Source organism: Orcinus orca, chromosome 15 (genome assembly GCF_937001465.1).
Source record: "Orcinus orca chromosome 15, mOrcOrc1.1, whole genome shotgun sequence".
Lineage (NCBI taxonomy): Eukaryota > Metazoa > Chordata > Mammalia > Artiodactyla > Delphinidae > Orcinus > Orcinus orca.
The window spans coordinates 24,987,896-25,015,225 of record NC_064573.1 but is presented as its reverse complement, the minus strand read 5'-3'; the positions used below and the strand labels follow the sequence as shown (position 1 = coordinate 25,015,225).

The following is a 27,330-nucleotide window of genomic DNA, read 5'->3' as shown; positions in this document are numbered from 1 at the left end:
CTGAAGAAATCAAAGAGGAAATCAAAAAATACCTAGAAATAAATAACAATGGAGACACGACGACCCAAAACCTATGGGATGCAGCAAAAGCAGTTCTAAGAGGGGAGTTTATAGCAACACAATCCTACCTTAAGAAACAGGAAACATCCCGAATAAACAACCTAACCTTGTACCTAAAGCAATTAGAGAAAGAAGAACAAAAAAACCCCAAAGTTAGCAGAGGAAAAGAAATCATAAAGATCAGATTAGAAATAAATGAAAAAGAAATGAAGGAAACGATAGCAAAGATCAATAAAACTAAAAGCTGGTTCTTTGAGAAGATAAACAAAACTGATACACCATTAGCCAGACTCATCAAGAAAAAAAGGGAGAAGATTCAAATCAATAGAATTAGAAATGAAAAAGGAGAAGTAACAACTGACACTGCAGAAATACAAAAGTCATGAGAGATTACTACAAGCAACTCTATGCCAATAAAATGGACAACCTGGAAGAAATGAACAAATTCTTAGAAATACACAACCTGCCAAGACTGAATCAGGAAGAAATAGAAAATATGAACAGACCAATCACAAGCACTGAAATTGAAACTGTGATTAAAAATCTTCCAACAAACAAAAGCCCAGGACCAGATGGCTTCACAGGCGAATTCTATCAAACATTTAGAGGAGGGCTAATACCTATCCTTCTCAAACTCTTCTAAAATATAGCAGAGGGAGGAACACGCCCAGGCTCATTCTACGAGGCCACCATCACCCTGATACCAAAACCAGACAAAGATGTCACAAAGAAAGAAAACTACAGGCTAATATCACTGATGAACATAGATGCAAAAATCCTCAACAAAATACTAGCAAACAGAATCCAACAGCACATTAAGAGGATCATACACCATGATCAAGTGGGGTTTATTCCAGGAATGCACGGATTCTTCAATATACACAAGACAATCAATGTGATACACCATATTAACAAATTGAAGGAGAAAAACCATATGGTCATTTCAATAGATGCAGAGAAAGTTTTTGACAAAATTCAACATCCATTTATGATAAAAACCCTCCAGAAAGTAGGCATAGAGGGAACTTTCCTCAACATAATAAAGGCCATATATGACAAACCCACAGCCAACATCGTTCTCAATGTGAAAAACTGAAAGCATTTCCACTAAGATCATGAACAAGACAAGGTTGCTCACTCTCACTACTCTTATTCAACATAGTTTTGGAAGTTTTATCTGCAGCAATCAGAGAAGAAAAGGAAATAAAAGAAATCCAAATCGGAAAAGAAGAAGTAAAGCTGTCACTGTTTGTAGATGACATGATACTATACATAGAGAATCCTAAAGATGCTACCAGAAAACAACTAGAGCTAATCAATGAATTTGGTAAGTAGCAGGATACAAAATTAATGCACAGAAATCTCTGGCATTCCTATAAACTAAAGATGAAAAATCCGAAAGTGAAATCAAGAAAACACTCCCATTTACCATTGCAACACAAAGAATAAAATATCTAGGAATAAACCTACCTAAGGAGACAAAAGACCTGTATGCAGAAAATTATAAGACACTGATGAAAGAAATTAAAAATGATACAAATAGATGGAGAGATATACCATGTTCTTGGATTGGAAGAATCAACATTGTGAAAATGACTCTACTACCCAAAGCAATCTACAGATTCAATGCAATCCCTATCAAACTACCACTGGAATTTTTCACAGAACTAGAACAAAAAATTTCGCAATTTGTATGGAAACACAGAAGACCCCGAACAGCCAAAGCAATCTTGAGAATGAAAAACGGAGGCAGAGGAAACAGGCTCCCTGACTTCAGACTATACTACAAAGCTACAGTAATCAAGACAGTATGGTACTGGCACAAAAACAGAAATATAGATCAATGGAACAGGAGAGAAAGCTCAGAGATAAACCCATGCACATATGGTCACCATATCTTTGATAAAGGAGGCAGGAATGTACAGTGGAGAAAGGACAGCCTCTTCAATAAGTGGTGCTGGGAAAACTGGACAGGTACATGTAAAAGTATGAGATTACAACACTTCCTAACACCATACACAAAAATAAGCTCAAAATGGATTAAAGACCTAAATGTAAGGCCAGAAACTATCAAACTCTTAGAGGAAAACATAGGCAGAACACTCTATGACATAAATCACAGCAAGATCTTTTTTGACCCACCTCCTAGACAAATGGAAATAAAAACAAAAATAAACAAATGGGACCTAATGAAACTTAAAAGCTTCTGCACAGCAAAGGAAACCATAAACAAGATGAAAAGACAGCCCTCAGAATGGGAGAAAATATTTGCAAATGAAGCAACTGACAAAGGTTTAATCTCCAAAATTTACAAGCAGCTCATGCAGCTGAATAACAAAAAAAAACAAACAACCCAATCCCAAAATGGGCAGAAGACCTAAACAGACATTTCTCCAAAGAAGATATACAGATTGCCAACAAACACATGAAAGAATGCTCAACATCATTAATCATTAGAGAAATGCAAATCAAAACTACAGTACGATATCATCTCACACCAGTCAGAATGGCCATCATCAAAAAATCTAGAAACAATAAATGCTGGAGAGGGTGTGGAGAAAAGGGAACCCTCTTGCACTGCTGGTGGGAATGTGAATTGGTACAGCCACTATGGAGAACAGTATGGAGGTTCCTTAAAAAACTGAAAATAGAACTACCATATGACCCAGCAATCCCACTACTGGGCATATACCCTGAGAAAACCATAATTCAAAAAGAGTCATGTACCAAAATGTTCATTGCAGCTCTATTTACAATAGCCAGGAGATGGAAACAATCTAAGTGTCCATCATAGGATGAATGGATAAAGAAGATGTGGCACATATATACAATGGAATATTACTCAGCTATAAAAAGAAACGAAATTGAGTTATTTGTAGTGAGGTGGATGGATCTAGAGTCTGTCATACAGAGTGAAGTAAGTCAGAAAGAGAAAGACAAATACCGTATGCTAACACATATATATGGAATCTGAGAAAAAAAAATGTCATGAAGAACCTAGGGCTAAGACAAGAATAAAGACACAGACCTACTAGAAAAGGGACTTGAGGATATGGGGAGGGGGAAGGGTAAGCTGTGACAAAGTGAGAGAGTGGCATGGACATATATACACTACCAAACGTAAAATAGATAGCTAGTGGGAAGCAGCCGCATAGCACAGGGAGATCAGCTCGGTGTTTTGTGACCACCTAGAGGGGTGGGATAGGGAGGGTGGGAGGGAGGGAGATGCAAGAGGGAAGAGATATGGGAACATATGTATATGTATAACTGATTCACTTTGTTATAAAGCAGAAACTAACACACCATTGTAAAGCAATTATACTCCAATAAAGATGTAAAAAAAAAAAAAAAAGGCAGTCAGATAAACAGCAGGCAGGCTTTTTTCATTCAAGTGGTTTATATTTATTTGTAAGTTAGTACCAGGTAGGAGGAACCCTGAGATTACAAAGATGGATAGAAGCCTACTGGAGGACACTTATGCAAACTTGGGATTTGGAATGGGATCATTGAATCTCTCCAGCACATCTCACAACCTAACCATTACCCAGATTTACTAGCCTTCCCATACTTTCCTCTGCTCCTGTCCATTCACCAACCTTAACAACACATACTACTTGGCCCACAGCACACAGAGAGAGTGTAATGAATGAGGAATTCTCAACCTTGACTGTGAGCCACAAGGTCATTAACAAGTCACGTGGCTCTCATAGATGTTGAAATATAGAACCATCCATCTACAGGATTAGAAAACACTGATAAACACACACCTCTGGGATGTCTTAACACCTGAGTCCAATGACCTGATATTCCTTTGTGCTGGTAGTTGCATTTTTACAACAGCACCTTAAGTAGCTCCAAAAACAATTTTCCAAAATGTCATAAGAGATACTGGTCAATGGATAAAAATTACCCCAGTTTGGTTTTGGACTGAAATGCATGGTTTTAATACTTGGTATCAAGTGGATTATATCTTCCTAAATTCTTACAGTGTAATGTGAAAATCGACATTATGGCATTCCCTGAAGCATACAAGAATTGAGCTAAACCAGGTAAAAATCAGAAGTGAACTGGACAGAGGTGTAAACAGCCTGGGAGTTAACACTTACAGCAATTTGAGGAAGGAACACTACCAAACTCATTCTATGAGTCCACCATCACCCTGATACCAAAACCAGACAAAGATACTACAAAAAATGAAAACTACAAACCAATATCACTGATGAATATAGATGCAAAAATCCTCAACAAAATACTAGCAAACAGAATCCAACAACACATTAAAAGGATAATACACCATGATCAAGTGGGGTTTATCCCAGGGATGCAAGGATTCTTCAATATATGCAAATCAATCAACGTGATACACCATATTAACAAATTGAAGAAGAAAAACCATATGATCATCTCAATAGATGCAGAAAAGCTTTTGACAAAATTCAACACCCATTTATGTAAAAACTTTCCAGAAAGTGGGCACAGAGGGAACCTACCTCAACATAATAAAGGCCATATACAACAAGCCCACAGCAAACATCATTCTCAATGGTGAAAAACTGAAAGCATTTCCTCTAACATCAGGAACAAGACAAGGATGTCCACTCTCATCGCTATTATTCAACATAGCTTTGGAAGTCCTAGCCTTGGCAATCAGAGAAGAAAAAGAAATAAAAAGAGTATAAATTGGAAAAGAAGAAGTAAAACTGTCACTGTTTTCAGATGACATGATACTACACATAGAGAATCCTAAAGATACCACCAGAAAACTACTAGAGCTAATCAATGAATTTGGTAAAGTTGCAGGATACAAAATTAATGCACAGAAATCTCTTGCATTCCTATACACTAATGATGAAAAATGTGAAAGAGGAATTAAGGAAACACTCCCATTTACCATTGCAACAAAAAGAATAAAATAACTAGGAATAAACCTACCTAGGGAGACAAAAGACCTGTATGCAGAAAATTATAAGACACTGATGAATGATGATAGAAACAGATGGAGAGATATACCATGTTCTTGGATTGGAAGAATCAACATTGTGAGAATGACTACACTACCCAAAGCAATCTACAGGTTCAGTGCAATCCCTATCAAACTACCAATGGCATTTTTTACAGAACCAGAGCAAAAAATCTTAAAATTTGTATGGAGACACAAAAGACCCCAAATAGCCAAAGTAGTCTGGAGGGAAAAAAAAATGGAGCTGGAGGACTCAGACTCCCTGACTTCAGACTATATTACAAGGCTACAGTAATCAAGACAATATGGTACTGGCACAAAAACAGAAATATAGATCAATGGAACAGGATAGAAAGCCCAGAGATAAACCCACACACCTATGGTCAACTAATCTATGACAAAGGAGGCAAGGATATAGAATGGAGAAAAGACAGTCTCTTCGATGAGTGGTGCTGGGAAAACTGGACAGCTACATGGAAAAGAATGAAATTAGAACACTCCCTAACACCATACACAAAAATAAACTCAAAATGGATTAGAGACCTAAATGTAAGACTGGACAATATAAAACTCTTAGAGGAAAACATAGGAAGGACACTCTTTGACATAAATCACAGCAAGATCTTTTTTGATCCACCTCCTAGAGTAATGGAAATAAAAACAAAAACAAACAAATAGGACCTACCTTTTGCAAAGCAAAGAAACTACAAACAAGATGAAAAGACAACCCTAAGAATGGGCGAAAATATTTGCAAATGAAGCAACTGACAAAGAACTAATCTTCAAAATTTACAAGCAGCTCATGCAGCTCAATATCAAAAAAAAACAAACAACCCAATCCAAAAATGGGCAGAAGACCTAAATAGATATTTCTCCAAAGAAGATATAGAGACTGCCAACAAACACATGAAAGGATGCTCAACATCACTAATTATTAGAGAAATGCAAATCAAAACTACAATGAGGTATCACCTCACACCAGTTAGAATGGGCTTCATCAGAAAATCTACAAAAAACAAATGCTAGAGAGGGTTTGAAGAAAAGGGAATCCTTTTGCACTGTTGGTGGGAATGTAAATTGATACAGCCGCTATGGAGAACAGTATGGAGGTTCTTTAAAAAGCTATAAACAGAATTACCATGTATGACCCAGCAATCCCACTACTGGGCATATACCCAGAGAAAACCACAATTCAAAAAGACACATGCACCCCAATGTTCATTACAGCAGTATTTACAATAGCCAGGTCATGGAAGCAACCTAAATGCCCACTGACAGACGAATGGATAAAGAAGATGTGGTACGTATATACAATGGAATATTACTCAGCCATAAAAAGGAATGAAATTGGGTCATTTGTAGAGATGTGGATGGATCTAGTGACTGTCATACAGAGTGAAGTAAGTCAGAAAGAGAAAAACAAATATATTAAAACACATATGTGGAACCTAGAAAAATGGTGTAGATGAACTGGTTTGCAGGGCAGAAACAGAGACACACATGTAGAGAACAAACGTATGGACATCAAGGGGGGAAAGTGACGGGGCGTGGGGGGGGGTGGAATGTGATGAATTGGGAGATTGGGATTGACATATATACACTAATATGTATAAAATGGATAACTAATAAGAACCTGCTGTATAAAAAAAAAAGTAAAATTCAAAAATAAATAAAAGATTTACTGCAATTAATCCTCCAAGCCTGACCCGCTTAATCAAATGTACTTCCTCCTACTTCCTACACACGCTTTTCTGCTAAGAGGTGACTTCTTGGTGGAGCGTGACACAGGGCACACTCATCCCGCCATTCCTTTGCACAAGCTGTTCCTCTCTCCCTGAATAATCTCTAGGAACCTCAGTGTCAATCTAGGTGCAGTGGGGCTCTGAAATCTGAGCTCTGTTAAATGGGAATAATAACGTCTAACTAAAAGCTGCTGTGGGATTGAATGGGCATATCACACCCGGGCAGTGCCTGACATGTAGCAGTCGCTAAATTGATGTCAGTGCCCGTCCTCCTACCACGCTCCCTTTCTGAGGTCCGTCTGAAGTCTCACACCCTGTCGACCCCAGGCATACAACCTCTCTTTTCCTTAAAGTCTTACAGCTCTTACAAGATATACTACATCATTTAGCTCTTCAGCATTAGGCTTGTATATCTTATATGTATAAGTATATCTTATCCTTATGTATATGTATATCTTATATACATCACCATTTTCCCAGCCAGGTTTTCGGATCTTGAGGCCAAGACCATGTCTTGGGCTTCTTCTGATGCTCTGCAGAACTTAGCCCAGGCTGGAGACACAGGGGGAGCTCCAATGCACCTTGTGTTCTCGGTGGGATCCCAGCTTCCCTCCCCCACCCCACACACAAGCAAAAATTCTTTGTGATGGGCAGTTTCTAGGGCCAGTCTGGAACTCCTCAGCTACTCCAGTTGGTTGCCTTCGACCCCACCGATAGAGGCCTACACTCAGGCTGTGGGCTGCTTCTGGAAAGCTTTCTGGGCCTCCAAGAGGGCAGGCTGAAAGGACTGGGGCCAGTGGTCCTGAAAGGAGATGCCCCTCAATCCGGGAGGGGAACATAGAGCTGCACACACACAGGGACGGCCCAGGCGACTCCAGTTCAAGCGGGTTGAGGGTGCCTCCTTCAACATAGTAGGATTGATTTCTCTCCACTGACCCCAATCCTGTCTGTCCATGGGGCTGCGCTGCCATCACTGCCCATTTGCTGAGAAGGTATTGGCCTGAGGGACAGTCTTGCTCTCCAGACTGAAGACAGCTCTGTCTTCCTGGGATAAAGAGCGGTTTCAAAGCCCCTCAAGCTCAGAAGGAGCACAGCAAGGGCACAGAGTCTACCTGGCTGAGCCGGGGCCCCAGACCCAGCCCTATGGAGGACTCTGCAGATGGACAGTGACCAAGAGAGGCAGATGAGGGGGACCAAGGACATGGTGCCGTGAGCTGCGGGCAGGAAACCTCACTGCTCACATCCAGCCAGTCAGCCCAGAGCCCCTCCCTGACACCCTGCACCCCACCCCCAGTCAAAGGCCCTAGCATCCCCTCTGTGGCTTTTATTTCCCTTCACCTAGGCCGCCCCCAGTGCTGCTTTAACTGTTCTCTTCCTCCATCAAAATCACCCCCGCCCCCGACTCCAGGCCGAGAACAGGAGTGCTGTCCTACAAGCCTCCTTCTTTGCTTCCCCACCTGCACCCATTGCCTGGCACAGCACACAGTAGGAACTCAAGAAACATTGGTTTAATAATGTCGACCATAGCATTTGTTTTCCAGGAAGTTCAATGCAAAAAATTGTTTATTCTGCTCTTAATCTTTAAACAATTAAGCAATTTTATGCTTTGAAGCACCTTGTGAACAATAAATCAGCAAGCTTAGAAGGCTATCAGTTTGTATTCAGAAAACTCAAGGTTTGCTTTCATTAAAAAAAAAAAAAAAAAAAAATCATTGGGTATGGCTTCCCTGGTGGCGTAGTGGTTGAGAATCTGCCTGCTAATGCAGGGGACACGGGTTCGAGCCCTGGTCTGGGAGGATCCCACATGCCGCAGAGCAACTAGGCCCGTGAGCCACAACTACTGAGCCTGCGCGTCTGGAGCTTGTGCTCCGCAACAAGAGAGGCCGCGACAGTGAGAGGCCCGCGCACCGCGATGAAGAGTGGCCCCCGCTCGCCGCAACTAGAGAAAGCCCTCGCACAGAAACGAAGACCCAACACAGCCAAAATAAATAAATAGCGTTCACTTTAAAAAAATCATTGGGTAAAAACCAAGAGTATTGGATAAGCAAAAGACTGGGAACAAGCAAAATATCCATCTATAAGGGACTGGTTAAATAAGCCAAGGTACAGCCATACAATGGAATTTACGCAGTCAAAACAAACAAGCAAAACAGAACAAAGAAGTTCTTTATAGTCAAGACTTACTGTTCAGTGGAAAATGTAAAGTGAAATGTAATGTGTATGGTATGCTTCCATTTGGGTAAAAAAATCTTTAAATACCCATGCACATGTATGTATACATACACACACATATACATATTTTCCAGTTTGTGCATTCAGTATCTTTAAACTGAAGAGACCAGTAGCAGTGGTTGCCTAGGGATAAGGGAACTAAGAGACGAGGTGAGAGAAAGCCAGTTTACTTAATACCCTTTTGTACCTTTTGAATTTTAAACCATGTAAGTATTGACCTATTCGAAAAAATTAAATTAGAAATTCAAAGCAAACAATGCGTGGAAAAGTAATAAAAAATCTAGTTTAGGAAAACATAAAAGAGAAATCCTCATTTAAAAATGATTCAGGGCAGCCTGGTTGAGTCATCTGTTAACTGCGCAGAAAGCAAAAACCCAGGAGGCACCCTTGTGTGGCTGAAAGGACACGTGGCAGCCACTGGCACTGGCCTGGGCTCCTCCCTGCCTCCCGGGGGGACCTCAGAGAGTGGCGGGGCCTCTCTGACCCTCAGTTTCCTCCTCCGTGAATGGCGTGTTTGGACCAGCTCTTAGAGCACATAGGCCCTTTCCTGTGTGGGAACAGGGGATCCCCAGGTAGACACAGCTAGTTACTTAGTGACAACCTAATTTAAAAAGAAGAAACACTCCTTAGAAAGGAGAGAGAGTTTCCTTCCCCCCATAGAAGTCTGTGGCAGGGAGATAAAAACCTCAAATCCTCCTCACCAGAGTGCAATGAAACCAGCGCCTCTGACTTCAGGAGCTTAAAATACATTTGCAGACACACCCTTCCCTCCAAACACACCTGCTGCTTTTTTCCTCTCTCTTCCCACATCCTCTCTGGACAGGCCAAGTGCCCATTTATGACAGAGCTGAAATATTTCCTTTTTTGTTCTAATATTTCCTGCAGGGCCCCTCCCCTCTTTTATGGCTGCCATTCACAGCCATCTGGGATGACCAGGAACAACAGGCAGCTTCAGGATTTAAAGACAATGAAAACATGTCACTTTTTAACAATAAAAGTTAACGGAGGCCCCGCTGCATCCCCAAAACATACTTTTAAATAAATGTAACTTAATGGCAGTGACTGGATATTGTCCATTCTTGGAGAGGCTTAGGGAGGCGTGTATGTCTCTCTAAACTGTCCAGGCAGAACTTTCCAATGAGATGCTTTAAAACGTGGTGCCCAGCAGGTTTCTCTGTTGCCCAGACTCTCTCTCCAAGCCCCATCTCCACCCACTTCAAACTTAGGAAGTGGCTAAGTTTCCATGCTTTTCTCGCAGGAATTAGAGAACACCAGAGCCAGAATGGCTCTGAGATAATACAATCTCATTTTTGTGGTTGAGGAAACTGAGGCCCATAGTGGAATGGTGCCCAGGAATACACAATTCGCCCTCCACATGCCAGGATAAAAGTCAGGTCTCACAACCCTTCACTTCTTCCCTAAATTGCTTGCTTTTGACACGTTTCCTCCCCTGGCCATGCAGAGTCCCCCAAGTAGTACCAGCCTCCCCCAAGACTGACCCTCCTGACCTGTGCCCAGGCTCCCTGCCCTGTCTCCAGACTACAGAGCTCTTGAAATGCGGCTGGTGTCACGTGTTGAAACGATAATACTTTGGATATATTGGGTTAAACAAAAAACCTTACTAAAATTCATTTTACCCATCTCTTTTTACTTTTTTTAAATGTGACTACTAGAAAATTTTAAATTACCTGCGTGGCTCACATTATATCTTCACTAGGCTGTGCTGCTCCAGGTCATAAGCCGTTTATCCATTCAGCTCCCAGTCGGCAAAACCGACCTGTCCCGTGTCCCAGACTCTGTGTGGCCATTCTCTATTCTAAAGACCAACCACGCCAGGCATTCCTGAGCAGTGTGCCCCTGACGACAATATTGAGACGGGGCCACTGAAGCCTCAGGATGGCTGTAAGGAGTGTGTCTCCCCTTCTGTAGGAGGTAGGGAAGCAGAGGGGTCCTGTCACCCCTCAAGTGACATTACTTCTACCTACATGTGAGCACTGGCTTCCCAGCAGTCATCTGTCTTATAGGATTTTTATCCCTTGAAGTATAGTGGTAGCTTGGGGAGGAGGAGGGGGAAGAAAACAAAGTCTTGAACGTTCTTCAACACGAATCCTTGGTCTTCTCTCTCCTCACCCTTCAGGTTAGAAATAGAAATGACAAAACACGTGAATAATTGTGGCTTCCATGTGGGGACCCCTCATTTTTGTCAGGAGCTGTGCAGAGTACTTTGTGTGTATTATCTCATCCCATTTTCTCAACCACCCTATGAAGTTGGTTATCACTGTTTTCTAAACAAGGAAACTAAAGCTTAGGGAGGTTAAGTAATGTGCCCAAGGTGACCACCAGAAAGTGGCCAAGACATAGGGTTCAGGTCTGATCAGCTCCAGACCCATGCTCTTCACCATCCCTGCACGTGTCTCAGTTTCCTCATCTGCAGGATGGGGACAATACCTGAGGCAGGGTTGGAGACCCCGTGGTCCCTGGGGACCCATCCTCCCCTGGGAGTAGGTTCTGTGCTCCTGAGGAGCTTCTGGTTCGAAGGATCTCTGTCTCTAGCCACTCCCTGGTTGGGCTACACCCCATATCCTAGGCTGGCAAACCTGTCCCCGTGCTCTTGACCTTGAGGTTCTCTTGACCTTGAGGTTGCTCCTCCCTGGGTGCCCTCTAGTCCCTGTCCCATGGAATTAAGGGCCACTAGCTCCTTACATCAAGACTCCACCTAAACTTCACCTCCTCCAAAAACCAATCAAAACTATTAAGTCAGAAAGCCGCTTCCCATGCTGCCCTTTCCTACTCTGCTTCCCAGGAGGTGACGCTCTTCCCCACCACTCCCCAGGGCCCTGCACTCCTCCTCCAGCAAACTCACACTCAAAAGAAGCCTTGACACCAGAGGGCTTAATCAGGGTCTCACCTCCCACAGGAAGTATTCTGTATTTCACTCATTCAGCAAAATATACCCCCAGCATCCACTGCACGCCATGGGCATAGCAGTGACAGAGACAAAGCCCCTGGGCTTCTGCAAGAAGCAGGGTTTTCCCCAAATGGTGATGCCCTCAACACGCTAGTCCAGTGATACTGGTTCATATTTCTCAAGATTCTCCAGCTGTTATTTGTAGGTCAAGGAATGATTGTAGCTAATGGGCACTGGGTTTTGTTTTGTGTTTTGTAATGGTAAATAAAGTATGATACATTACGTGAAGGAATGCAACACATCCATTAAAGTACGTTTCTAAAGAGCATGATGGTATTGGTAAACGTGATAGAACGCTCATGGAGGGACAGCTTGCAACACCATATACCAGTGGCTCTTAACAAGGTCATGGAGGGAGGTACTTAGTGAGAAGTACCTTTCTAACCACATCCAGTGTTGGGGGTGGGCAGGAGGGAGAGCTGATTTCCTAACTCAAACTGTGGATGGTAAAGCTTAACTGAAGTATTCTCAACCAGTGAGGAGACTTGGAAAACACATTTTCTTCTAAATATCAGTGATTCACAGTGGGAATTTCCCAGACTCCCAAGAAAAAGAAACCTTCTGTCTATTAAAAGATGATATGGGTTTTAAAAGTTGTAGAAAACAACATTTAATCTTAATACATTTATATGTGAGTAGGTCTCTGTGCGTGTGCACATGCGCACGCACACACGCACGCACGCACACACACACATGCGTGTGTTAGTGGATACAGAAAAAAGACTGGAAGGAAATATTCCAAAATCAGGGTGTTGTAAGCAGTTTTCTGTTTTAATTTTACACCTTCCCATATTTTCCAAATTTTCCATCATGACCCTTATTGCTTTTATAATCAGAAAATAAGCAGCAAACTGAACGCTAATAGTTTTTTAATTTCCTCAGGAATCTGTTTTCACAGGCACCATTTCAGTGGGGTTTGGAAATCAGCAGGGTGTGAAACACAAATGAAATTCCCCATTCCTGCGGGGCTGAGTGTACCCCTTGGCCCTGAAGAGAAGCTCTCCCCACATCCACGCTGGCAGCCAGCTGTCCACAGCTGTTCTGAGGAGGCTACAAATGAATGGAGCTGGTGGAAAAACACAACATTCCTAACTCTCCAAGGATGGCATTATGCTTGGAACTCTTGCTCTGCAAAGAAGTAAATAAACAGACGAGAGAGGGAGAGAGGTGGCAGCCAAGCAAGCTGCAGGAACTTCAGTGCTGGAAGTGGCTCAGCTTCCCAAGGTCCCCAACTCACAACAAAACACCTGAAAGAAGACCCCTCCGCCTAAGCCAACCAGCCTTGTCGAGTCAGGGCCAACACTGCTAGACCACAGCCCTCAAATGCCAGCTTCCCTTCCTGCCACACATCAGAGGGAGTATGAACAAGCTTTATATCCGCCTCTAAGCTACAGAGATCCCGAGGGCAGGGCCCCTGGCTGATTCATCTTCATACAACCCCCAGCTCACCCACTATTTCCTCAGCCACTGCCACATGCCAGGCACCGTTCTGGGGTTAGGGATACAGTGGGGAGCAAACCAGACAAGCTCCCTGCCTTCTTGGAGCTTACATTCTAGTGCGGGAGGCAGACAATAGACAGGAGGAGAATCAAGTTTCTATCCCAGATAGCTTGGGACGCCATGACGAACGTATTACCAGGCTGTTTCGGTTGAGATCTAATGACAAGGTGAAGCCAGCTGTGGGAAGATTTGCAGGAAGGGCCTTGCAGACAGGAGAACAGACAAGGAGAAACACGTGAGCTCCGTGTGTTCAAGGACCAAAAAGGAGCCAGGTGGCCGGAGTACAGGGAGTGGAGGAGGGTCAGAGAGGCAGGCAGGGGCCAGACCCCAGAGATCCCACAGGAGGGTAGCACAGGAGCGGCCCACCTGCCTCACTAGAGGAGAGTCCCACTGTGGCTTTGCGAGGCTGGGCTGTGCTGTGACAGCCCTCAGAGCAGGAATGCATCGCTATCAGTCGAATTGATGACAGGATTCCCATCACCCCAGACAGGCAATCAGCTTGACTTGGGGCTCTCAAAATGCCCATGGAACCCCATCTCTTCTCATCCACACTCCGCTCCTAGATCCTTGCCCTGCCAACACCCCCTTCACAGCGCCAAGGAACACAGCTGATGGCAACGAAGGAGCAAGCCTGACTGCCGTCCGCCCATCCACCCATGCCCAGCCCTCGGTGTGCGTTCAGCAGACATCTTCCGTGCCCAGGCCTTGCGGTGGGCGCTGAGGGTGTGACGATGAGCAACACAAGCCCCGCCCCCAAAAGCTGCCCCAGGCTCTCAGGGCACCACTGTTGGCCAGGAGCTGCCCAGCACCCACCTCTCCAGGTAGGCCTCCTGGTAACACCAGCTGTGAGCGCCTGACACGGTTCTGAAGGGTGGATTAATTCACTCCAAGGGGTTAAACAGAGAGACAAGCTCAGTGCCCCGCCTGCTTCCGGCCCACCCCCACCCCCATTCCTCCCTCCACTGACCCAGGAAGAAAATACGCCCAGTCTCAGGAATGAAGCTGTAGTCGGTGGGATGGCAGGTACGATGTATCTGAAGACAAAGGAGGGTTTTGGTGTTGGCTTGAAGCGTGGGAGGTGAGGGGGACCAACGGGGACTAGTCTGGGGAAGGGGTGGGGAAGAGGGAAAGAGCTCTGGCTGCACGCCTCAGACCTCCGCAACCAGCACCGAACAGATGCCACAGCTCGTGGTCAGAGGGAGCCACGTCTGATTTGTGGCTTTCAGAAGCTCCTCCTGCATAAAAATCATAGTTGCCATTATGCAGAGAAGCGAATTACCCCCACTTGAGCAGGTTCTTACGCTCTAGCCTGTGAGGTTTCTGGGTGCGCCTCATTCTGTGCAAATGGGGGGGTCAGTGCCTGAGAAAAAGCACCCACACTGGCTCTAGGACATGCTTGAGTCCCAGATCCCCCAGAGCAGCTGAAGTTGCCACAAGCCCCGCGGGGCCCCTCCACACGGGTCAGGGTTCACTCCAGCCCCCCGCCATGCAGTGGGTGGCAGGTTTTCTTCCAGTGGGCACAGCCATCCTGGGGAGAAGTCAGCGCCAAGCCTGGTTCCAGACCCTTGAGTCTCTTCCTCCCAGGAGGGGAGGAGGGGTTATAAATAGCCTGGACTCCTTCAGCCCTCCACAGGCACAGATCCCACACCCCCGCCCCAGCCTCAGCCAGCTGGTCCCTCCTCGCCCAAGTTCCCACAGCCTTCTGGAAGAGGGAGGGAAATGGCTCACCCACAGTCGGAGTGGAGAACACAGCCCTTCAGGCCCCCATGGGAGCGAGTGGCCGCCCATGAACTGTAACTGTAACCCTGCCACACCTCTAAACCCCTTTGTAACTGCAGTGCTGGAGAGGGCTGGGGGGGTCACAGTATTATTAGGGGGACTCTTTCACCCTGGTCGGCCCAGAAACCCCAAGCTGCATGCTCAGAGTATGTTCCTGCAGTGAATGGAGTTACAGCAATAACATTCTCCCCTCTCTCTGCCTTGGTTTCCCTATCTGTTAAGAGCTGAACTATGAACTATGAGTTACCTATGAGATTAGCATGCAACGAAAGTGAAAAGGCAGAGTCAAACTATAACATCGTATTGTCATGAAGATACTGGATCTTGGTTTCTTCTCCAGGAGCCCCAAGCGCAGCTATGGGACATTGATTCTTATCTGTTCATGAGAGAAGAATTATGCTCGGTGACACTGCATTTGCCTTGAATTCTTGATACTGCGTGCCCTTGAAAGCATAAAACTTACAAAATGTTCTCTCTTATAAGTCGTTTCTGACTAATACAGATTGACACACACCACATCCAGAATTATTTTGATTTAATACGGTTCTGCTGGACCGTACATGACATTTTAGACTGAAGAATAAGCATTGCCCTAGAATATTTAGGTTCCGGAGAAAAAAGTTCTCTTAACAATCATTCTGTTTATCACTCAGACGCTTCCTGCCCATACACACTGGTAAGAAACAAGTGGCTAAAATTTAAGTGGCCAACTCGCAGTTCTTTTTAATTAAGATACTTTGTGTGCTCAATAAAATACAACGTAAAAAACATTTACTGAAAACCCACTCATTAATGTCTAATAGCTGTGTCAAATACCCATAACAACATTTATCCCAACACCCCCAGATAATTGCTCATCTTTCTCATTTAGTATCCACAACAGCACAGCATTTGTGCCCAAGTGTGATTGATCCAGAATTGGGCTCCCTTTCAAAAATATCTGTAAAACCTAATTACCAGGAAAACAGAGTTCTGGCATCCTACGGAAAGTGGGTGCCTCACAGTGAGACGAGCTGCAAACTCATCTTGGCTAATCAAACCACATTACGTTACAAAAGGAGTTTGAGAAACTTGGGGTGAGGAGGGAGCAGGAAAAGTTGGGATAGTGTCGGACTGGAAATCTGCAGTGACAGCTCTGATCTTCTTAAGCCAAGGGCAGAGGACAGGAAATGGGCTGGCAAGCATGGATGTAGAAAGTACCAGATAATGAGCCCATGATGGGCTTGGGGTGTGGGAGTGGCATTTCTGATCTCAAGCCCTACAAGGCCTTGTTGAGGGAACTCTCTCCATCCCGGTCTGGGAGGCTGATGTCATTTCTAGTCTCCCTGCGCCTCTAACCACTGTGGCAGGTCACTCTCCTTCCTCGGGCCTGAATCTGCTCCTCTGTAAAACGAGCACTCTTTAATATTTCTAGGGTCTCTTTCAGCTCCAAAATTCTGTGACTTCCTTTAAAGCAAAGGACATGCTTTCGGCTCAGGTCCTTGCTGGGGCTGGGGAATAAGGAGTGGGAACAGCACCAGCCAGAATGAAGGACTGAGTGTTTCCAGCTCCCATGCAGTTCTGTACCGACTTGCAACACCTGGGTATCAGACCCACTCTGGGAATAATGATTTCTTTCAGCCCGGGATGGAGCTACCCGGGTGGTGCTAACCTCCGCTGCCCTGGATTTGTCAACCTGGCCAATGAGGAACGGGGCCAAACCACTGGATTTCTCAGAGCCTCCCTCCCAGAGCTGACCAAGGCACATCTCCCTCTTGTGAGGGTCTTCCCTTCCCACTGTCATCGCTCTTTCCGTCCCGGAGGCCCCAGAAACCCCAGCCCTCGCCTGGAGAATGGTCCAGCGAGGCTCCCTGGGCAGGCAGCACAAGCCACAGACTCCTGGCTCCCCTCGGTCCTGGACCCTCCACACCTCGGCTTGGGTACCAGCCCCCGCGGCTGGATTCAAAGGAAACGGGAGTTGTTGCCGCTTCTCTTTTCTTTGGCTCCTCCTGGCCTTCTTCCTAATGAAATCAAAGAAGCAGCCCTAATAACAAAGCAACACAGTGGCTGGAGACGATTCGCTTTCAAAGGAGCAGGAGATGCGCACACCATGAGCGAAGGCGCGCCCGGTTCCCGTGCGCGTCGCTAGGAAGAGATTTTGTGCTGACCCTTGTGGGCGACAGGTACCGGGCCGGCCTTCGCTTAACTTTCCCGAGGCACAGAGGAACCGTTGAGTGCTCCCATTTCCCGCAACTTCCCAAGTGGACAGCAGCATGGGTCTCAGGATCCTGCAAAGACACCACCTCGAGCAGGGACCGCTACGAAGCCCTTGAGGCGCATCGCGAGATGCCGGGTCCCAGACTTTCCAGTCCCTTTCCTAATCTTCAAGATAAGACCTCAGTGCGGGTGCCAACGTCTCAAGAAACCGCCACTCTCCAAAATGTTCCCGCGCCTTCCCGGCAGAAGTGCGGTAAAAGTTTTGGCACAAACCACCTGTGGCTGCCGACAGACCCGCCCCGCCCGGGCCCAAAGGCGCCGCCGAGCCCGGGGCCGCACGTGCCCGTAGAAGTTCCCTTCCAGCCCCGCGCGCCACTTCGCTCCGGGCCGCGGTGCCAGCCAGGAGGCGCGGCGCCCGCTCGCTGGCTCGCTCTTCGCTGGCTCTCCCCTCCTCCCTCCCTCCTCCCGCCTCCTCCCGTTGCATGGCTGCCGCACGGAGCCCCTGAATAGCCACCACAGCCCCCCGCCTCCTGCCCGCCGCGCCGGGGGCGCCCCTGTCCCAGCCTGCGCCCCAGGGTGCGCGGACCGCCGGCCTCCTAGCAACAGCCCGGGAGATCGCTCCCCGGCGCCTGCGATGTGGAGGCACCCTCCGGGAGCCCCGCGACCCCCGACCCGCCTCAGCAGCCGAGATGCGGTAGAGACCGCGACCCTCGCAGTCGATGCCCCAGCCCGGCACGCGAAGCCACTCACCTCTGCGCGCCGCCGGACCCGCGCGCCTCCTGCACTTGGTGCCGGGCCGCTGTCCTCGCGTCCGCCTTCGCCGCCGCCGCGGTCCGTCCGTCCCTGAGCGCCGGAGCTGCGCGGGCCGCTCGGCTGTCAGAGTCTCGTGGCTGGGCTGCGCCGCGCCGGCTGTGTGGAGCCGAGCGGCAGTGGCGGGCGCGCGGCAGCTCCTCCCTCCCCGCTCCGCGCCTCCGCCCTCCTAGTGCCCCGCCTCCCGCGCCGCGGCTGTCAGCCCTGCGCCCCGCGCCCGGCGCCCGCGCTGCCCGCGCCGGCGGCTCGGGGTGCGCACTGGGCTAAAGGGCCCGGATGTCTGAGGTCGCCTCTCTCGCGCGCCCGCCCCTCCCCTGCACCCCCTCCCCGCCCTGCCACACATGCACTTGCTGCGTCTCAACCTCCTCCTCGGCTCCAATTAATTTCTATTTTGACAGTAACTGTGGCTGGAGGCGGCGCTGCTGGGGGCGCCCAGGACCCGCGGAGGCGGCGGGCTGCAGTCAGACCGCGGCGCGGGGGCGGAGTGGGGGGCCGGGCAGAGCCACCCTCCGCTCGGGGCTCCGCGTCTTTTTTCTTTCTTTTTTCTCTTTGCCTCCTCCAGGATTTAAAGGGACAGCCCCGGCCGAGGCGAGGGGCCAGGCGGCCGCCGTTTCTCCGGTCTCCAGACGCCCTCTGCGGCCCGGCCGGACCCGCCGGCACCCGGAGCACAGGCTCCAGACCGCCGGGTATTTTTAGGTCCACACCCGGCCCAGGACACCGGGGCGGCAGAGCTTGGCTCGGTCGCCCCGGCGCACGGCTATTTTTACAGAGTCCGATTGGGGGAGGAAATAAAACAACTCAGCAACTGCTTTTCCAACCGAAAGTAGGGGGCAAGGAGTCGGGGCGAGAAGTTTCCCAAATGCTCTCGGAATTCCAGAGAGCTCAGAAAGACACCTCTCTGACACGAGAAACCGCAGGCGCGCAGCACTCCAGGGCTCCCAAATCCCTGCGGGCCTCCCCGCCCTGGAGGCCGCTCAGGCGCAGGGCCCCCAACCGCTCGCCGGCCAGGGTACCCCTCAAGCTGCACAGCGCTTGCCAGGGACCGGCCTCGGGCCACCCGTCACTTGCCTGGACTGCCTGGAAGGCGTCCTTCAGAAGCATCCAATCACCCAGCTACGCAGCCAAAGGGCGGGCACTAGAAGGACTTGACTCCACCCGGTCCCTCCAAGCCCCGCCTCCGCGGATACTGTACCCGCTGGAGAGTCTCGGTGGGAAGCGCAGCAAGCACCGAGCGGTGATGGACAGTGCAAAGGGCCCATCCGAGGGAAGAGGAGGGGGTCTCGGTCCAGGACCGAAGGCGTGAACTGTCGCTGGCTAGACGACTCCTGGGCAGATGTTCCGGCCACCAGCAGGCCGGGGCACACTGGCCCTCAACCTTTTTACAACTCCCGCCTTCCGCATTCCCTGCAGACATAGAAACCCTTGCCCGCCGTGGCTTGCCCGACCTCTGCGACTGTACCCTCTGATGTCAGCGGATCCTCTCCGGGACTCTTTCTTCAAAGGCGGCGAAGTTTTCGGTCCTCAAAGTCTTACAGGGACTGCGCTTACCTGAGCCGTGCGAGGCTCCCAGGACAGGCGAGAAAGCGAATCTCTCCCTCCTGTTTCCATTCTGGCCACCGACTAATGAACGGACAGTGGGACTGCTGCTGTCTGCGTAGTGTCTCTGACTATTGAAGATACTCGATGACATCCTTTACAGGATTCACGAAAATAAATTTGTGGACCTTTTGCTTGGCGCTTCGTACCAGTGTTGCTCACTAGAAAATTTCGTCGTTTCATTCGTTCGTGTAATAAATGCACATTGCACGGCACCACTTGGGTGTAATGAAAACAAGGGAAAAGGCTCTGGAATAGGATGTGACAGCGGAAATCTAGGCACAAACATGAAAGGGTGAGCTGAAACGTACGGTTGTGTACATCATGTTTCACTGGACAGAGAGGCCTGGCTTTTCCCAATAAGAAAACAGCATTTATTTGACAGTTTGAACAGCCAGCTTATCCAAACTCTTCAAAAGCAGTTTGAAGAAGTCTAGGGAAGTCTGTTGTGGAAACTAAGATTTTCAGATTCAGGATGTCAGACTTCCAAGTAGCTAAAGCGAAATAACATCCTTGCTTTAAGCAGCCCTGGGAGCCTTTGCCCCTCCCAAATTAGGTTGTCTGTCTCCCTGCTAAATTATGTTGTCTGCCTCACTTCCTTTCATTAAAGGGTCTTCAGCCATTTGGAGGACTACTGACCCAGCTGATGTGGTCAAGCTTCTAAGCCAGAAGCATGGGAGTACCTGGGGGATGTGAGCCCTGCAAGACACCTGCAGATGAAAGGAATGCAGTGCAGGGAGTGAGGGCAGCCATGGCCATGAAAAGGGTGTTTTGTTTAAGAAAAGAGGGATGTGGGTACTAAATTAGAAATGCCTCTACATAGGAAAGGTTGTCCTCCCTTCTCTGGGTACAGCTGGCTCAGAGCAGGTGTTCCATAGCTGGGGATCACTGAATGGCTTTCCATGTCACAAGCTGTGGAGGAAGGTTCCATGTTCTAGACAGTGAGCCACAGGTCTTCGGAACCTAATCACCACAGGCAAAAGTTTTATAAATTTAAGAGCAATCAGGATGAGAATGGTCTGCATTAGTGATATTATGGAATATTCTTAAAGAGAGCAGCTATTACACCATGTTCACGATTTTTATTCAGTTGTCTTTTTTCCAACAAGATTTTGAGCTCCTTACCCATCTTGGTATCCTCAGTGCCTAACACACACTTGGCACCTGTTAGGGGCTCATTAAAGATTGATAAACCAAATGAATGCAAAGTTATTTTAGAATGGTGGAGTAAGCAGGGTAACACATACAGAGAGAAATCCAGTGCACTTTGTAAGACTCACTTGCAATTTACTTGTTTATATGGAAGTGCAACTGTAAACTTTGCCGTAAATTATAGGATTTATTGGCTCGTGCCAGACTTCCCTCTTTAACAGCCATGTAACCTAGAAAAGCATGTTATTCAACTCCTCAGTGCCTCCATTTCCAAATCTATCAAAAGGAGATAAGAATGGGGACTTTGCTACACCTTAGGGATGCTGGGATGACCAGATGAGAAAAAGTGCGGACAAGTATTACCTCGTGAACAGCATTCATTAAGGGGCTACTGTGGATCAAGCACTGTGCATTGTAAATTGTCAATATTAGTTATTGGAATAAATTTTTCAGAAATTACCTGAGAATGGGGTTCAAATAATTATCTATGCCCCAAGGGTGGTGAGAGGCTGATTCAAGAGAAAAGAAAAGGGGAGAATTAACATTTACAGAGCTATTTCTAGAATCAGAATCATGGCATGCATTGTTATATGTTCCTCAGGACAACTGTGTGCAATGCATTTTGTTATGACCATTTATAGATGAGAAGTCTGAAATCAATAGCAATGGTAATGACCGAGGTCCTGAAGCTGGGAAGTGGCAGAGGCACCTTTGGGACCCAGGTTTGTGAGTTCGGGAATCCATCAGCGGCCCATCCTGCAACGCTGCCTCTAGAAGAGGAAAGAGGTAAGAGCCTTTAAGGAAAAGACGCTAAAGAGAATTTCAAGAAAACAATGGTCTGGGCTTCCCTGGTGGCGAAGTGGTGGAGAGTCCGCCTGCCGATGCAGGGGACACAGGTTCGTGCCCCGGTCCGGGGAGGTCCCACATTCCACGGTGCGGCTAGGCCCGTGAGCCATGGCCGCTGAGCCTGCGCGTCCGGAGCTCCACAACGGGAGAGGCCACAACAGTGAGAGGCCCTCAGGTTGTTTGTTTTTTTTTTTGAGATTGAGTTGTATGAGCTGTTTATATATTTTGGATATTAACCCCTTAGTGGTCATATCATTTGCAAATTTTTCTTCCATTCTGAAGGTTGTCTTTTTCATTTTGTCAATGGTTTCCTCTGCTATGCAAAAGCTGTTAAGTTTAATTAGGTGCCATTTGTTTATTTTTGCTTTTACGTCCTTTGCTTCAGGAAACAGATCCAAAAAAATATTGCTGTGATTTCTGTCAAACAGTGTTCTGCCTATGTTTTCTTCTGTGAGTTTTATAGTATCCAGACTTAACATTTAGGTCTTTAATCCATTTTGAGTTTATTTTTGTATATAGTTTTAGATAATGTTCTAATTTCATTCTTTTACATGTATATGTCCAGTTTTCCAGCACCACTTATTGAAGAGACTGTCTTTTCTCCATTGTATACTCTTGCCTCCTTTATTGTGGATTAATTGACCATAAGTGCATGGGTTTATTTCTGGGCTCTCTATCCTGTTCCATTAATCTATGTGTCTGTTTATGTACAAGTAGTATACTGTTTTGATTACTGTAGCTTTGTGGTATAGTCTGAAGCCAGGGCACATGATTCCTGCAGCTCTGTTCTTCTTTCTCAAGACTCTTTTGGCTATTTGGGGTCTTTTGTGTTCCCATGCAAATTTTAAATTATTTGTTCTAATTTTGTGAATAACACCGTTGGTATTTTAATAGGGATTTCATTGAATCTTAGATTGCCTTGGGTAGTATGGTGATTTTAACAATATTAATTCTTCCAATCCATGAACTTGGTATATCTTTCCATCTGTTTGTGTCATCTTAAATTTCTGTCATCAGTGTCATGATTTTCCAAGCATAGATCTTTTATCTCCTCAGGTAAGTTTACTCCTAGGTATTTTATTCTTTTTGATGTGAATATAAGTGGGATTGTTTCCTTAATTTCTCTTTCTGATAATTCATTGTTAGTGTATAGATATGCAACAGATTTATTTCTATTATTTTGTATCCTGCAACTTTACCAAAATCATTGATGAGTTCTAGTAGTTTTTTGGTGGAGTCTTTAGGATTCTCTATGTATGGTATCATGTCATCTGCAAACAGTGACAGTTTTAATTTTTCCTTTCCAATTTGGATTCCTTTTATTTCTTTTCCTTATCTAATTGCTGTGGCTAGGACTTCCAATAATATGTTGAATAAAAGTGGTGAGAGTGGGCATCGTTGTCTTGATCTTAGAGGAAATAATTTCAGCTTTTCACTGTTGACTATGATGTCAACTGTGGGCTCATCATATATGGCCTTTATTATGTTGAGGTACGTTCCCTCTATGCCCACTTTCTGGAGAGGTATTATCATAAATGAATGTTGAATTTTGTCAAAGGCTTTTTCTGCATCTATTGAAATAATCATATGGTTTTCATTCTTCAGTTTGTTAATTTAGTGTATCACGTTGTTGATTGGAAGATATTGGACCATCCTTGCATCCCTGAGTTAAACCCCATTTGATCATGTTGTATGATCCTTTTAATGTATTGTTGGATTTGGTTTCCTAATATATTATTTTGAGAATTTTTGCATCTCTGTCCATCAGTGATATTAGCCTGTAGTTTTCTTTTTTGCATGTGTTTTTGCATGATATCTTTGTTTGGTTTTGGTATTAGGATGATGCTGGGCTCATAGAATGAGTTTGGAAGTGTTCCTTCCTCTGCAATTTTTTTGAAATAGTTTGAGAAAGATAGGTGTTAACTGTTCTCTAAATGTTTGGTTGAACTCACCTGCAAAGCCATCAGGTCCTGAACTTCAGTTTGTTGGGAGTTTTTAAATTGCTGACTCAATTTCATTACTGGTAATTGATCTGTTCATATTTTCTGTTTCTTTTTGATTCAGTCTTGGGTGATTGTACATTTCTAGAAATTTGTCCATTTCTTCTAGGTTGTCCATTTTATTGGCATGTGGTTTTTTGTAGCAGTCTCATATGATCTTCTGCAGTGCTGTGATTTCGGTTGTAATTTCTCTTTTTTTCATTTCTAACTTTATTAATTTGGGCCCTCTCTCTTTTTTTTCTTGATGAGTCTGGCTAAATGTTTATCATTTTATTTATCTTTTCTCAGAACCAGCTCTTAGTTTCATTGATCATTTCTATTTTTTTTAGTCTCTATTTCATTTATTTCTGTTCTGATCTTTGTGATTTATCTCCTTCTACTAACTTTGGGTTTTGTTTGTTCTGCTTTTTCTACTTTCTTTAGGTGTAAAGTTAGGTTGTTTGAGATTTCTCTTGTTTCCTGAGGTAAGCTTGTATCACTATAAAGTTACCTCTTAGGACTGCTTTTGCTGTGTCCCATAGGTTTTGGATTGTTGTATTTTCATTTGTCTCCAGGTATTTTTTTATTTCTTCTTTGACTTCTTCAGTGAATAATTGGTTGTTTAGTAACATATTGTTAGCCTCCACGTGTTTGTGTTTTTTGCAGGTTTTTTCTTATACTTGATTTCTAGTCTCACAGTGTTGTGGTTGGAAAAGATGCATGATATGATTTCAAGTTTCATAAATTTATCGAGGCTTGTTTTGTGGCCTAGCATGTGATCTATCCTTGAGAATGTTCCATATGCACTTGAAAAGAATATGTACTCTGCTGCTTTTGGATGAAATATTTTATATGTATCATTAAGTCCATCTGGTATAATGTGTCATTTAAGGCCACTGTTTCCTTATTGTTCTTTCTATCTGGATGACCTGTCCATTGATGTAAGTGGGGTGTTAAAGTCCCCTACTATTATTGTGTTACTGTTGATTTCTCCTTTTATGTCCATTAATATTTGCCTTATATATTTAGGTAAAGTTGGGTACATGTATAAATTTATGATTGTTATGTCTTCTTCTTGAATTGATCCCTTGATCACTATGTAGTATCCTTCGTTTTCTCTTTTTATAGTCTTATTTTAAATTCTATTTTGTCTGATATAAGTATTGCTACTCCAGCTTTCTTTTGATTTCGATTTATGTGGAATACCTTTTTCCATTGCCTCAGTTTCAGTCTGTGTCTCTAGATCTGAAATGAGTCTCTTGTAGGCAGCATATATATGGGTTTTGCTTTTGTATCCATTCAACCACTCTATGTCTTTTGATTGGGGTATTTAATCCATTTACATTTAAAGTAACTATTGATATGTATGTGCTTATTGACATTTTATAAATTATTTTGGGGTGTTTTTGTAGTCTTTTTTGTTCCTTTCTTCTTTTTTGCTTTCTTCCCTTTTGATTTGATGACTATCTTTTGTGTTATGTTTGGATTCCTTTTTCTTTTTGGTGTGTGTATCTATTATAGATTTTTGGTTTGTGGTTACCATGAAGTTTATATATAGCAATCTATATATACATGTGATTGTTTTAAGTTGCTGATCTCTTAATTTCAAATGCATTTTAACAACACTGCATTTTTACTCTACTCCCTTCATGATTACTGTTTTTGACATCATATTTTACATCTACTTGTTTTGTGTATCCCTCAACTGCTCATTGTGGATATAGATGATTTTACTTTTGTCTTTTAACCTTGCTACTAGCTTTGTACATAGTTGATTTACTATCTTTACTGTATATTTGCCTTTATTGATGAGCTTTTTCCTTTCATAGTTTTCATGTTTCTAGTTGTGGCCTTTTCTTTTTTGCTCAGGGAAATTCTTTTAACATTCCTTGTAAAGCTAGCTTGGTGGTGCTGAACTCCTTTAGCTTTTGCTTGTCTGTAGAACTTTTCACTTCATCAACAAACCCGAATGAGAGCTTTGCCGGGTAGAGTATTCTTGGTTGTAGAATTTTCCTCTTAATCACCTTAAATATATTATGCCACTCTCTTCTGGCCTGCAGAGTTTCTGCTGAAAAATCAACTGATAACCTTGTATGTAACTTGTTGCTTTTCCCTTGCTGCTTTTAATATTCTCTCTTTATCTCTAATTTTTGCCATTTTAATGACAATGTGTTGGTGTGGTCCTCTTTGGGTTGCTCTAATATTTCTTGAGAATAAATGTGGGAAATGAAATTTCTGGGTCAAAATATATACACGTTTGTAAGATTAGATAGCTCTTGTCAAATCGCCTGACAAAATAACATACCAATGTGCATTCCTGCTGGCAGTACCTAAGAGTGTCTAAGAGTTCACTATATATAGAGTAAACAGATGGAAAAATATCAGCCTCATTAATAATTTCAAAATGTAGATTAAAACAGGAAGTTTGGCAAGGATAGATTATCTACCTTTTAATCTATCTATCAATCTACCTATCTTTGCCAAACTTCTTGTTTTAATGTACATTTTGAAATTATTAATGAAGCTGATATTTCTCCATATGTTTTTTTGGCCATAAATATTTTTCTTTTGTTAATTGCTTATTTGTGCCCTTGGCCCATTTCCTAATGGGTTGTTCTTTTTTTTTTTCTTACTTTTGTAAGAGCTTTTCACATAGTGAGGTTATTAATCCCTTGACTGTCACATATATTGCAAATATTTTTACCACTTTGCCATTAGCTTTTAAATTTTGTTTGTATTGATATCTTTAATATTCTAGATTACAAAGGAATATATCATCTCTATACATTTCTAATAATATGTAAGTATATTAGGTTAAAAAAATTAAATTTACCATAACATCCACAAAACACAAGAATTTTACTCTTCTCCCCAGATATAACCACCTTTAACAATTTGTTGATGACTTTCCAAACTTTTGCCATGCATTTCTGTTAAGATTTGTTTTGATGTATAGAAGTTTTAAACATTACTTAGTTGTTTATTTCCTGAAGCTTGATTGAGACGTTACCCACTCTATGACTGGTGTCATATTAGAAACATCTTTCTGACTCCAAAGTGTGTATATATATATTCACCCATATTTTCTCCCAATGTGTTTATGATTTCATTTTTTTCACATATATATCTTTAATTAATCTGGAACTTACTTTGATATTTTCCACATGGATAGATATGATGAGTACTTAAAGAAAAAAAAGCACATCCCAGAATAAAGGGAAATGTACAAAGTTAAGAATTTGCAAAATTAGCTCAAGAAATAGAAGCCTAGTATGGCTGTGGCATAGCAGATCAATATGGGAAAAATAGAAGATACCACTGGAAGAGTAGGTGAGTGAAGATCAGGGAGGAATTTGAAGTTAGAGGCAAGGAGGAGGTCTGAAAGGCTTGGGGACAGGAAGTATCCAACCAGAGCCATTCCCTAGGGCAATGTGAGGACAGATGGGGGTAGGTGCACAGAGCCAGGGAGATGATGAGAAGGCTATTTCAGTGGCTCAGGTGCATGTAACT

At 44.6% G+C, this 27,330-nt stretch overlaps 1 protein-coding gene across 3 annotated transcripts in view; it reads right to left on the bottom strand.

The window, feature by feature from the left end:
* Positions 1 to 19,323, bottom strand: part of ZBTB7C (zinc finger and BTB domain containing 7C) — a 382,923-nt gene extending 363,600 nt beyond the window's left edge. For 2 of the 3 annotated variants that reach the window (XM_033421371.2, XM_033421372.2), the window contains exon 1: positions 18,188 to 19,322. The gene's annotated coding sequence lies outside the window, so the exon portion shown is untranslated. Of the gene's footprint in view, positions 1 to 18,187 lie in introns of all 3 variants that reach the window. The other variant, XM_049697870.1, reaches the window with a different exon arrangement.
* Between the last annotated feature and the right edge of the window lie 8,007 nt (positions 19,324 to 27,330).